The following is a 14215-nucleotide window of genomic DNA, read 5'->3' as shown; positions in this document are numbered from 1 at the left end:
TTTTTAATAAAAAATTGACAATCTAACTCAAAAATTCGAAACCAACAGTCACTAGATTTTGAGTTTTTCTTGTAAATGCAACAAACCTCGTCAAATTCAGTGTGGTCGTTGCCGAGAAAAACGAATTCTCCTTTTACATGTATTTAGATAGGAGCACTCTAGCTAAAGCTTCCTCTTAACAAAAGTGTGCAGATATCTCTATTGAGTATGTATGTGCGTTTATGACTGTATGCGGCTGTTTATGTGCTTTTGGGATGGCAGTCTTTATCATAATTATCGCCCAGTACCCGGAGTAGCGTGCCAGGCGATCAGCCCGGCTAATGTCCGCAGTATATAATTAACTTTGTCTTTCTCTCTCCAGTGGCGCATACTCAGTCACCCCAGTGGCACATAATTTTAACACTGCACTAACACCGGTATCGGCCCATCAGAAACATCGAGATACCTTGCCCGCCAAAAACATGACTGCACTTGGAGGAGAATGATTCGCATTAAAAGAAAGTTCGAATTGTTTGCGCCTCATTACAAAAAGAGCGCAGAGCGCAGGGCACCAAACCTGACCTGCGTAAGTAAATATTCAGAGACGGAATGCGGCAATGTAATTTGGTGACCTTAATGAAAACTTTAATGAAAACGAACGGTTAAGTGCAAGTCAAATATTCCAATACGCGACCTTGACTAGCACTGGTATGCGTCTCTCGCAATGACCTTTGCTTATAGCGTGTTTAGATGTTCTTCTTTCTTATTTATATCATTATTTTTTATATACCGCAAATCGCAATGTGCAGTGGGGCAAAACAAAACGAGAAAGGAAAACAGTGACATATATAGTGTCAATACGCAGTTACAAATTTTATACAATATTATTTGGGTTGAGGGAGCAAAAATCATATAGTAAAAACGTTACGAACAGGCATGATCACATTCAAGAATTTCGCTAGTACATAAGAAAATTACACGAGTTTCTAACTGGGGGTAGTACGCAAGTGATTTTCAAGTAATGCAAAAATTTACTCAGATCGTTACAACTAGTTATACATTACGGTAATCTATTCCATTCTCTAATTGCCCGTGGGAAGAAAGAATATTTGGGACAGTTTGTTTTGAAACGGTATTCTTGTAAGTTTAGTGGATGTTTGTGGCGTGATTGTCAAATTTTGCACTTAGATATAAATCTTGAATTGCTGATCTTGAGCTGCTTATGAAGGAGTTGGAACAGCTTTCTTTGGCGTGCGAATTCAGCTCGATTACTTAATGTTATGAGTCCAGATTTTTCAATTAATTCTGAGGGTGAATCGAATAGACCATATTTGTTGTAGACAAACCTAACGGCTTTTCTTTGCACACCTTTCAGCTTCGTAACCAAATTGTTTGCGGCCTGGAACCAAAGTACGTTTACATATTCTAGTATAGGTCGAATAAAGGTGCTGAAGGCTAAGAGTTTTGTTTTAGGTGGTGCAGATCGGAGTCGCCTTTTAAGGAAGAATAATCTTTTTAAGGAGGACAATGTAACATAGTTTACGTGTGCCTCCCATCTAAAGCCACTTGAAATCATTAATCCAAGGTACTTGTGTACTTGGCTGTAGTTAGTTGGGCGTCACCAATGGTGCAGAAAAAAATTTGATACGTTTAGTTTACTTGTTATTCTTAGCAAAGCTGATTTTCTTACATTTAAAGTCATCTGCCATTTCGCGCGCCATTCTGATACTAATATTAAGACATTGTTGTGGACAATATGATCAGAAGGAAAGTCCATTTCATTATGAAAGATGCAATCATTGGCGAAAAGCTTTGTGTTAGTACTGATGGATGAGGGTAGTCCATTAATAAAAATTAAGAACAAGATAGTAGCCAGGACGCTGCCCTGCGGTACTTCTGATGTAACTTCGGTTACTTCGGATTTCTGCTGATTTATTTTTACAAACTGTCTTGCTAATCCAGTCTGTAATTGGTGCTTTATCTATTCTTACCTGTAATTTCTTATTAATTTTTGATGTGATACCCGGTCAAATACACATGCTTCGGCATGTTCTTCTTGAACACAGTTTTTTTAAATCTTGCAGCCGTGGTGTATGCCGAAGGATTTAAGATCCTCAGTACTGGGCCTTTAAGAGATGCCGTCGCTAGTGTTTCTGCTGACTCGTTTAAAGTGAGTCCCATACGTCTTGGTACCCATGCTAAACGGATGAGGCGTAAATGTTGGGGGCATAGATGAATAAAATTCTTGGAGAATGATAGATGAAACAAGCCAAGCCTTTACTTCTTCCTTCATCTTATGGCACATACCCACGAAGGGAGCAATAGCCATGGATCACAATGGAAACATAATATGAAGTTCTTGCTTCATATTTACTAATTGATCAGTACTATACTTATATTTAAATAACAGTGGTTTATTTTTTTCTTGAAAAATGGTCATGTCAATTTTCAGGAAGATGCTAGATTATGAAAATAATGCGATTCATTGTTAATAATGAACAAAAGGTGTTTGACAAGAGAATCCCCTGTAGCAATGGCGTAGTCGTGCACAATCTGACGCACTTCCTTTCGGGCTCGATCGAGGGCACTTGCACCAAAAGATAAAATGTTATCACCGAAACAGGAATGCCCATAGGCAATAGGGGATTCTCTAAGTAAACCTTTCTTTCAGAACCATGTTATTATATAAATATTTGTTTAGCATTAGACATCCTAATAGTGTGATCGAAACTTCTCATTGCCGAGAGGGACACTACCGGACATTCCCAGGGAACGCTAAATGCCCGTTATCCGGTGCAGCAAGGAGGGGTTCATTTTTTTCTACATATATGACTTGTCGTCGTCTTCGGAATCTTGTCACCACCATAAGAGTGAGGATGGGTATAAAGAAGCCTACTGACCGACCAAGCGATGCCTTTGCCAAGCTGTCCGCAATCCCATTAAGTGCTAGTTCACAATGTGCAGGTATCCACAAAAACCGAATTTCTTTACCATGAGGTTGAATGAAAATCGTGTAGCGACCGGCGCAGTCGTGAATTATTTGTGCTTTCTAGCGACATAAAAACTGACAGACAGCCTGCGAGCAATAATATGGCACGCACGTTGTTCGGAATATTGTATACGGCCAAGCACATGACTATGAATTCGGCCACATAAATTGGAGTATAATCCGGAAGACGGATAGCAAAGCTCCATGATAGTGCTTCAGAGGAAATGCCTATTTCTCATCTTTCTGGGAGGCGTCCGTGGACACTGCATTCTATGAGGGAAAATCTTCCAGATACTTATTCAAGAGTCCGACTAGTGTCTGTTTGGCTATGAATTTAGCATTCTTCGGAAAAACATTATCAAACATGCAAGTATTACATGTTCTTATTGAAGTGACACACTGAAGTGATCGTAGGTTAACGCTTATTTTTGCTAAAAAGACTGCGTAAATACGACCTGGGGGAGTTTGTATCTTTGCCACATAGAATAAAGAAACAAAATAGTGCCGGTTGTGCAACAAACACCGAGTAACTTGTCCCGGGAACATGTTCATATGCTCTAAGAAAATGTTTGTATTGTTGGCAGCGGAAATATCGACGCTAAATCTGCTATGTTTGATTCTAGATACAGCACAGAGTTCGCCACATGGCTTTTCACAAATAGTCTTTCTCCTATTTCTTCTCGTGCATGATCACGCGCACATGTGCGTGAGATCGAGACGACGATAAAAAAAGAAAAAAGAAAAGGAACCTCAGCACGCGCCTGGAAGCTTCATCTGCTGCGTGCTAAGCGGGGATAACGTCCAGCAAGAAATCATTTCCCTGCAAGTCCGAGGCGCCCTGCTCGCTCGTCAAAGCGCCATGACGCGACAGCGCGCGTATGCCAGGCGCCGGCCTGCAGCTTCACGTGCTCGTCGGCACTGGGGCATCCGGCGAGGACTCCTGCAGCTTCGTCTCGCCCAGAAAGGTGGACCACTGGTGCCGGACATCGTCTGCTCTGGCCAGCGAAATCATGGCCAGCTGGGAGGAGCTCCTACGCGCTGTGCACGCCGCACCGAGCGCCACGACCAGCAGGACGGCGTGCGAGAGGCTGGATCAACGTCGTGCCTAGCTCCTTCCGGAAGGCAAACCTGCGCAAGCACAGCGGTGACGACGTCATCGAGAGGGAACGCTTCGTGGGTGAGCGCAGCCGGAGGACCGTGCCGGGGTTCGGGCTACAGAAATTCATCGCCGGTGCTCCATGGGTCGTCCCGTAGCGAGCAGCCAGCGTCGGTGTCCATGGCTGCCGCTATCGCATGGTCTCCAACACACCATCTGGCGCTGAGCAGACGCTGGTGAAGCGCCGCAGCTGTGCTGGCGAGGAACCTGCAGCAGAAGATCAAGCGGGCTTGTGGTGTTGGTGCTGGCGGCCAGAAGCACCAGCACCACAAGATTTTTGAACTGTAATTTCGTGAACTTTTTTCAATCTTGTATTCTTCTTTTTTATAATTGTAAAATGATGCTTATGTATAAGCGAAATATAACACGTCAGTTTGTCTAAGCAGTTTCTTACTTACGAGTGCCCGCGTGGTGGTTTGCATACGACCGCCATAAGTCACGACGATCGGTCGCGCGCCATGGTGAAACTTATGTGAAAGCAGCTCGGCAGAACTTAAGTTTTGTTGCGATAGCAATTATATAGACACTGTAAGCACATTTCTGCCGTAGGCGTCGCCGTGAGGTTACGTATAAAGTCCAAGGGCGATAACAGCGTCGACGCGCGCCCTACGCTGTACGTGCGAGTGAAAGCGTGCGAGGGGAACCGTCGATAGTCGGCTCAATCTGGCCAGCGCGAAAGGGACGAATGAGAAGAGGAAGCGCGCCGTCTTCTCTCGCGCGCGATGCACCCAAGGTTACGAGGTGCCGGGGGGGGGGGGAGATGAGGGCGGCGTTGTCTCCGCCTCTTTCATGTTCCTGTGCTTCCCTCTGACGCACGCCGTTGGAAACGTTTTGGAAGGGTGTCGGGGATTTCGCCGGTTGATTTGTGTACCTGCGCCAATGTTCAGTGTGCGTCGGTTGTGCGGTTCGTGGATCGCCATTAATTATTAATGGTTTCTCCGGGGCAGCATGTCATTCACCCATCGAGTATAGTGGGTGAACAGGCCCGAGTGCGCTGTACAGCGCACTATGCGACCGCGCTGTTACCACAACGTTGTGGTAACAGCGCGGCCGATAAAGGCACTCCGAGTTCCGTCTGCCGACGCGGCTGCATTGAGTTCGTTGTCGCTGATGTCTGCGATTGCACATCGCTTTTTGTATTCCTGTTACACATTCACTAACCATTTCGCATATTCAAGAAGCCTCCGAGCGCAGCCTTCCACGTGGGATTTGCCAAAGCGGTGCATTTTTTTACCTCTACAACTTCAGATCGCTGTAAGCTTGGGTTATTGTAGAAACAGCGCATCGCTGATGTGAAATAATCTCAAAACGCAGCAAAGCATACAGACGAGTCAGCATGAGCAGCCGAGTCCCTTAAACAACTGCAACTGTTATCCAGACACATATATATTACGGGCGGTTACTACTGATTCTCGCTTTTGTTTAACTTCATCGTATACTTACAGTTTGCGCGTGCTATGAAGTATTATTAGAGACAACCGTGCTCGACATAAGTCCCCACTTATATGCCGTGTAGTTCTCTCGCGAAAAGGCGGATGCCATCGCTGACACCGTTGACAACTGAGCGAGATTATGCTGCTGTATCGAATGCACTGTCTCTTCTTTCCTGTCTGACGCAAAGGTAAACAATGCTTCTTTGGAATTAAGAAATGTCAACATAACAACACACACACACACACACACACACACACACACACACACACACACACACACACACACACACACACACACACACACACACACGCGCGCACGCACGCACGCACGCACGCACGCACGCACGCACGCACGCACGCACCATCTACGGGAATGCGACCGGCAGCGTTCGGGAACGGTGACCAATGTACAAGATGTTGGCACAGCGCTGTGTCGCCGCTTTCCGCTTATTGTGTACGTGCCATGCGAAGTGAAAAGTAGTTATCAAATCGCTATAGGGCCGCAACCTAACTATAAGAGCGGTTTCCTTCGTCCTGACTGCTTATTTTTTAAGTCCATCTCCATCGGTAGCACGAACTGGACGCGGTCACGCCAAACCCAAACTTTGCTAAACAGGATCAACATTGACTCAAACTTCACACCCGCCGTGGTTGCTCAGTGGCTATGGTGTTGGGCTGCTGAGCACGAGGTCGCGGGATCGAATCCCGGCCACGGCGGCCGCATTTCGATGGGGGCGAAATGCGAAAACACCCGTGTGCTTAGATTTAGGTGCACGTTAAAGAACCCCAGGTGGTCAAAATTTCCGGAGTCCTCCACTACGGCGTGCCTCATAATCAGAAAGTGGTTTTGGCACGTAAAACCCCAAATATTGAAATATTGATTATCAAACTTCACGTGCATGGTTTGAGAGGACTTAAGCTTGTGCATTTCAACTTCGAAGGCATTTTGACGCATTTTGAGCGCGAATAATTGTATTTACAAGTGAACTAGCTGCAGCTATCGCGTTGTCGGTTCGACGGTTGATCACGTAGGGTTCGGTCAAGCTATCACGGTCGGCACGCTGATTTTGTCGGTGCTGTCGACACGAAAGCCCGTCGCGCTATATGACAACTCGCACCCGTCGGTTGCGTCATTGTCGGCATATTACGATCAAATGGTCTCAGTGACACAGTGCTGAATATTCGGCCAATCGTCGGCGTCAGCGTCTTGTCGGTCTCGTATCGACCCAACGTTACCAAGCCTTGAAACAGCACATGAAGTCAGGCACACGCTGCCACCACCAGCAACAGTGGGCCGATGCTGCAAGAAGACTGCGTCAGCAACGTGTTTTTTGAAGTGTCGCCGAAGTGTAACGCAGGGGTTTATCGATAAATTTCACAGCCGTCAATGCAAGGCGGCAACTACGGGGTTCACGGTGCAGTCCGGACGAAGCCCTGGTCCTTTTCTGCTTCAAAGTGGAGTTGCAGTCTTGCGCACGTTTCTGGCACCGCACCGGCATCGAGCTACCAGTAGAGTTTCAACGCGGTACATGGCACGAACGTTTGAAACAGTGCGCGTCCGAGCGCTTTTTTTTTTCTCGGGGCACTTTCCCCCGATATCTGGCCGCGCGGCCTCGCGCGCGCGTCTCTTCCAAAACGTTTTGCGACTAATCCGCTAGGGCGGGGCGCATGCGCAGTCGCGCCGTGAAAGAGGCGGAGCTGCGTGCGCTCGCGCGCTTGACAGCAATCTCTGTTGGGGGCAGAGTCTAGGTATGTCGACGGCTCGTAGATGTGTGCGTGCTGTTCTCGGCACTCGCTTTGCGTTGAAGCGATAGACAGCACGAATGTCACTTCCCTTGCTGCTGCTGCCGCGTTTCCTCACGCCAGCGTGTATACAGCGTGTCCGCTGTCATTGAGTGTGATGTATTCATGTTTGCTGTGCCTGCTGACACCATGCTTATTAATTTAGCTAGCAAGCGAACGTTTACAAGTTGATGCGGCCGATCAAAGTGCTATCCTTACTTAGTATGACTGTGTGCTAAATTGCTATCGCAATCGATGGTTAGCCTTTCGGGCGAAACTGCGTGTTTTATTTTTTTTATGAAGACCAAGGGGAATAGTGGCCGAACTCTTACTTTGATGAAGATGATGCCTCGGAACTGTATATTACAGTCGCAAATGAAGTTTCTCTTCTTCTGAAGAGTGAGGGCTCAGCGGATTCCGGTAGTGAAATAGCATTTCGATATTTACTTGACACATTTTGGCTTGCGGCAGCAAAAGTTGAGCTTTTGTTAGAAGTTGCGCAGTCCTACTTTTTTTGCGAAAAAAATATCTTTATTCATGAGTTTCGAAACGATCCACTACATGTCCGGGGTTGCTGTCTAAAAATTTCAGAAAGCCTTGGCTAACAAAACACCTGTTTAAGAAAATAAAGAAGCGTGACCAGCTTTACGGTAAATTTGTAAAATACCGTGACCCTGTTGATTTGAAGGCTTTTAAAGAGTATAGAAATAAACTAACCAAAGAGTTACGAAAAGCAAAAGATGCATATTATTTCCAGATGTTTTCTTCTTGCTCTCAGAGCCATAAACTTTGGAATAACCTGAATTTTGTATTGGGGCGACAAAGAAGGAGCGAGTCTATAGAACAAATTGTTTACAAAGGACAGAAGTTATCACAACAGGAAATGGTCGAACAGTTTAATAAACATTTTGTGTATCGCGATACCTATGTTACTTCTGCAAAACTTCCTGACCTTACTTTCCCTCCAAATCAAAACACGCTCTTTTTCCAGCCTACAGATGTTCATGAAGTGCATACAGTATTCTCTAGTTTTAAAAACTCGTCATGCATTGATCCTGATGGGATACAAATAACACCCGTAAAATTTGTGCTACATAAAATCACTGGGCTACTTGCACACATATACAACTTATGCATCTCAACTGGTGTTTTTCCTGCAAAGATGAAGAGTGCGAGAGTAACAGTACTCCATAAGAAAGGCAACAAGCTAGATATAAATAATTACCGGCCCATATCTGTTCTCCCTATCTTTTCCAAAGCTTTAGAGAAAATAATATTTGTACGTTTAAACTCATTCTGTAATAAGCACAACTTAATTAGCGAATCTCAGTATGGGTTTCAAAAAGACAAGTCTACAGAGTTAGCCCTACTGCATCATAAAGAATATATCCTTACCAATTTCGAAAACAAGCTCATAACTCTCGGTTTATTTGTAGATTTTAGTAAAGCGTTCGATTATATTAGCCACAATATTCTTTTTCATAAGCTCAATCGTTATGGAGTTAGAGGACTTCCTCTTGAATTTATTAAGTCGTATTTTCAAAATAGACGCCAATATGTACAGATAAATAATTTCAGGTCCCAAGAGAGGTTTATACTTTCTGGAGTACCTCAAGGCAGCATTCTAGGTCCTTTGCTTTTTAATCTATATGTTAACGATATTGTAAATATTCATTTAAATGTAAAATTTTTAATTTACGCAGACGACACCAGTATATTTCTAACATCATGTTCTTATACCGAGCTTATCACAACATCAAATGAAGTGCTCCTGAAACTTAGTACATGGTCTAAGCAAAACTGTTTATGTGTCAACCCAACCAAAACTAAGGCTATAATTTTTCGTCCAAAGGGAAGCACCTCCCCTTTACTACATGGCATAGCCTATAATAATGCTCCGATTGAATTTGTAGAACGCATCAAAATTCCAGGCGTGTATTTTTCTTCATCGCTGCTATGGAATGACCATATAAACTTTGTAACGCAAAAACTGAGTCAGATAACAGGTATAATAAGCCGTAACCGTTACCTTCTTCCTACATCAGTTAAAGTACTATTATACAACGCCTTATTCGCCTCTCATCTCAATTATTGTCACCTCGTATGGGGCACTACAACTGATACGAATTTAAACAAATTATTTTTATTACAGAAAAGGATAGTACGCGTCCTAGCAAATGTTCCGTATGATTCACACACCGAGCATTTATTTGACAAGTTTAAAATTATCACAGCTCACGAAATCTATAGGCGTCGACTTTTGCAGAAGTTTTATTACATGAACAGGAAAAACGATCTATCTCTTGTTAAATTATCATGCTTAGAAGAACGTGTCCCCTCACGTTTCACAAGAAACACAGAACCCTGGACTGTGCACCATTTTAGGACTAATTACAGCTCACAAATGCTAAAAAACAACTTACCAAGGCTTTTAAATGCTTACAACAAATCTGGCATTGATATATATGCCCTTACACCATCAGAATTTTCTCGACTAATTCAGTGTGACTAATATTAATGTTTATATGGCCAGCTATTTCAGAAGTGCAGTTTAGATGAGTTTTACAGCTTTTTGTTCACATTTATATTACATATATATGTGTATATATGTTTTTTTTTGTCTGTCATATGTGAAACGTTTTGTAGCTGCTTTACGCACAACTACTCACTTTTTATGCATTCTTGCAAAACTCTGTATATTTCTTTTTTTTTGTTAAAAACACGCGGCAGCTCCGCGCTGCCCATGTCTTGTGGTCATAGGGGGCAGGGTGTTTTTTCAAGCTGCACTTGCAGCTTTTCTTCCCTGTATCCCCCAATCTATTGGAAATAAAGATATATTCATATTCATATTCATTCGCGCATGAGCAGTCGCGAAAACGGAGCCATACACGCAACACGTCGTTGTAGACAAGTATATGCATTTTTACCGTTTTAGGAGCTCTTTTTTTTGTGTGTGAAGAATAATGTGTACCCGGTCGTTGCTCTCTTAAGCGACTGCGTTGCATCACTTTTCGACTACATCTTCGGTTCCAGAAATACATCTTGTGGTTGGGTCTGGGTCCACACGTACCTCTGTAAGTACTCTTGCTTTGAACTAATTTAGTGCGACAGTTGCAGGCTCTCATAGCCACGGAGTTTCTTACCCTATTACCTAAAGGGAAATCTGGCACCACCATCTATGCAAGCTTCCGAACGGGCGTTGGTGCGGCCTTGAAAATGAAGAGATTCGTTTTTTTTAATTGAACGTGGCGTGGCCTACAACAAACGGTCAAGGCTACACAGATAAATCTTAATTTCTTAAGACGAAATCTTCCGAAAAAAAAAATTCACGCAGAAACTCCTCCGGAAGTTGTGTAAGCATGCGTAAGCGTTGTGCCGCTTGCTCGTCTCCACGCAGCCCGGTGTCATTATCAATGTATTGAAACTTGATTCGACCAGCATAAACCCTTATCAACCCTCATCGGTCGTTGTCAACCCCATCGAACATGAGCCTACCCTTATCAACTCTTATAGGTCTTTATCGACCTGGATGTCCAACGAAGCTGTAGCAAAACCACTCTCACAATTGCTGAGGGGTGTATGCAATGCTTTATTGATGGTTCGGATGCTCGTTTTGAGTTTGCTCTTTATTGAAACGTATGCTATTCTTTGTGCTGTACGGGAGATTTTAATTAATGTATGCACTGTTAGCTTCACTTTGCTGAGCGCTCGTAGCCTCTGCCTTACGTTGGTATGAGCCATTGTTTAAGGGGATACGAGCCATTGCATTCGTCATACGTGACGGACGGACAAATTTGTCGTTGGGTAGGCATGGAAATGCTGATGCATTTAAAAAGGTTCGAATCATACTCACTGCGTCCTCCATTAAAGTTTGTTCATGCATATGCATGAGAAAGCGCGGAAAAGGAAAACAGGCTTCTGAAATGGTCGTACACCGGCCTTAACCCCTGTCGTCCAACTTTAGAGGCCCACCGTGAGTTCTTTACGTTTCATATAATTGTACATACAAGCACAGGTCTTCATGATGAATATATATTTTTTGTGTAACAATTATTATTATTATTATTATTATTATTGTTATTAGTTGCAGTAGTACTACGTAAGCGTCATGGGTGTGCCAGACACTCAAGCATTGTTAATTGACGAGGGCCTTGCGGTGACAAAAAATTTTCACCAGTGTAATCGAATTCTTTCAATCGAATATTTAATTGAATATTCAGATTTGTTGATATAATTAGGTGCGTGACCTGAACAAATAAATAAAACTGGCATGATGTGAATATCAAATTACCAAAATTACAAAAAAAAAAAGACAAGAAAAGACTGCGCGATTTCAATGGACAGTTGCCTGGCAGCAATACTGCCTGACTAGACATACCAAGCAAATACAGCTCACTCGAATGCAGTCGAACAGTCTAACATGGCCTGCGAGCATTCGTTAACTTTCTCCATAGTAGTAGAGAGTTATTCTTTAAAACAAAAGGTTATACCAGCTGCATTGAAGAGGTCTTCGCGGGGTGGTGGACTTTCTCTCAGCTGCATTGAAATGCAGCGTGGCATCTGTCACGGAGACACAATGGCGCCCTCTCAGTCGGAACATTGAAGCACTATCTGTCGTTTTTCTTGCTGTTGAACAAACAAACCGGAGGCGTTGACTGCAACGTTTACCTGGTTTCGCTTGTGACCTCATGGAGTTGGTGGAGATCAAAATATTAAACGCGACTAAAGCTTTAGTCGATTATCTAGAGAGCTAATCTAAGAATCGCAAAGCGCTGAACAACAACAACAACAACAACAACAACAACAACAACAACAACAACAATAATAATAATAATAATAATAATAATAATAATAATAATAATAACAATAATTGGTTTAAGTGAAAGGATTCACAGATGAACTGGCAGCTGCCTGTGGTAGACCCAATGGCTTCAAAGAAAGGCGGCAAGAACAGTACATGTGCGGAAAAAAGAATCAAATAGAAAGAGCCAAGCCGGAAGAAACAGGGACGTCAGTAAATTTATTAGTGACGCTGGAAGGGCACTTAATCAACTCGCGCTAAAAGAAAGTTACGTACTCAACAGCAGATACAAGAGGGAGGCTCGAAGCTTCAAGTTGGGTCTTTAAGCACAGAAGAAAGTAAAATTGCAAAAATTGTGCTAGAGGCGCTGACTGGGTCATAAATGTTGACAAGCTGAAGAAAGTAAAAGAGATAAAAGAGATAACATGATAAAATTCGCTGCCTAGTCGACAGTCCGGCGTTGTTGCCTTAAATTACCCCTCGCCAAGCCCGCTGAATATTGCGGTGATACATGGATGGATGGATGGATGCTATGAGCGTCCAATCTTGAAACGCGGCGGTTGGTTGCGCCACCAAGCTGCTGTTCTTATTTTGCCTTATCGCATTATCATCATCATCTGCAGCAGCAGCAGCCCGGTTACGCCCACTGCAGGGCAAAGGCCTCTCCCATACTTCTCCAACTACCCCGGTCATGTACTAATTGTGGTCACGTTGTCCCTGCAAACTTCTTAATCTCATCCGCCCACCTAACTTCCTGCCGTCCCCTGCTACGCTTCCTTTCTCTTGGAATCCAGTCCATAACCCTTAATGACCATCGGTTATCCTCCCTCCTCATTACATGTCCTGCCCATGCCCCATTTCTTTTTCTTGATTTCAACTAAGATGTAATTAACTCGCGTTTGTTCTCTCACCCAATCAGCTCTTTACTTATCCCTTAACGTTACACCCATCATTCTTCTTTCCATAGCTCGTTGAGTCGTCCTCAATTTAAGTAGAAACCATTTCGCAAGCCTCCAGGTTTCTGCCCCGTACGTGAGTACTGGTAAGACCTAGCTGGTTATACACTTTTCTCGTGAGGGATAATGGCAACCTGCTGTTCATGAACTGAGAATGCCTGCCAAACGCACCCCAGCCCATTCTTATCCTCCTGATGATTTCAGTCTCATGATCCGGATCCGCAGTCACCACCTGTCCTAAGTAGATGTATTCCCTTACCACTTCCAGTGCCTCGCTACCTATCGTAAACTGCTGTTCTCTTCCGAGACTGTTAAACATTACTTTAGTTTTCTGCCTTGTCTATTGCTTTTCTATTCAAAAACAAAGCTTTACTTTGCGAACCCCTCCGGGTTTCATGACCGCGGGAGCTGCGCGGCTGTTCTGTCGCCGAACAGGACAACCAGAAGACGGCGCTCGCCTCCGCACATCAGCGACTGCGCGGTATTGAGGACGTAAACGCTTCGTGCGCATAGAATGGATTCCATTTGCGCTACGTACGTATGCGCAAGCTGCCACTGAAACCATGATGCGTTCAAGACGTCCGTCGGACTCGCTAGTGGTAGGCAACTCCGCTTAACAAAAGGCTCGGCATAATTTGTGTGCGCCCGCGCTTGTGCGCGTGCGTGCATGTACTCCTGTTCCGATTCTTTGTGCACTCGCACAAAGCTTCGCTATATATAGATTCCAATTCATTGGATCTGCTGCATTCTTTAAAACAAAAACGCGAACAAAGAATTTCCAGCATCAAACTTTCTGAACCACTATTGTACACTTTGTTTTTTCGTGCGCCTCCGTTGTTTGTGGTCTCCCTACTTTTCTGCAATCAAACCTACAATCGCCTCTTGCTGATCTATATTGCGGACATGCTTACTTCCTCCCTGCTATACCTGAACCCAGAGGCTTGAAGGAGACCAGAGGAGCCTAACCGACACATGGGTAGACGTCTTCACATTCTAATAGAACATGTTCCATCGTTTTACGGCACGCAAGCACGTGCTTCTTCCTTGTTGTATCTCGCTTTATAAGTGCGTGTTATAAAGCGGCGTCCTGATCTCGCTTCGAAAAATAATGAGCCTCCC

This window comes from Dermacentor variabilis, chromosome 1 (assembly GCF_050947875.1).
Source record: "Dermacentor variabilis isolate Ectoservices chromosome 1, ASM5094787v1, whole genome shotgun sequence".
Classification (NCBI taxonomy): domain Eukaryota; kingdom Metazoa; phylum Arthropoda; class Arachnida; order Ixodida; family Ixodidae; genus Dermacentor; species Dermacentor variabilis.
This window is presented reverse-complemented; position numbering follows the sequence as displayed.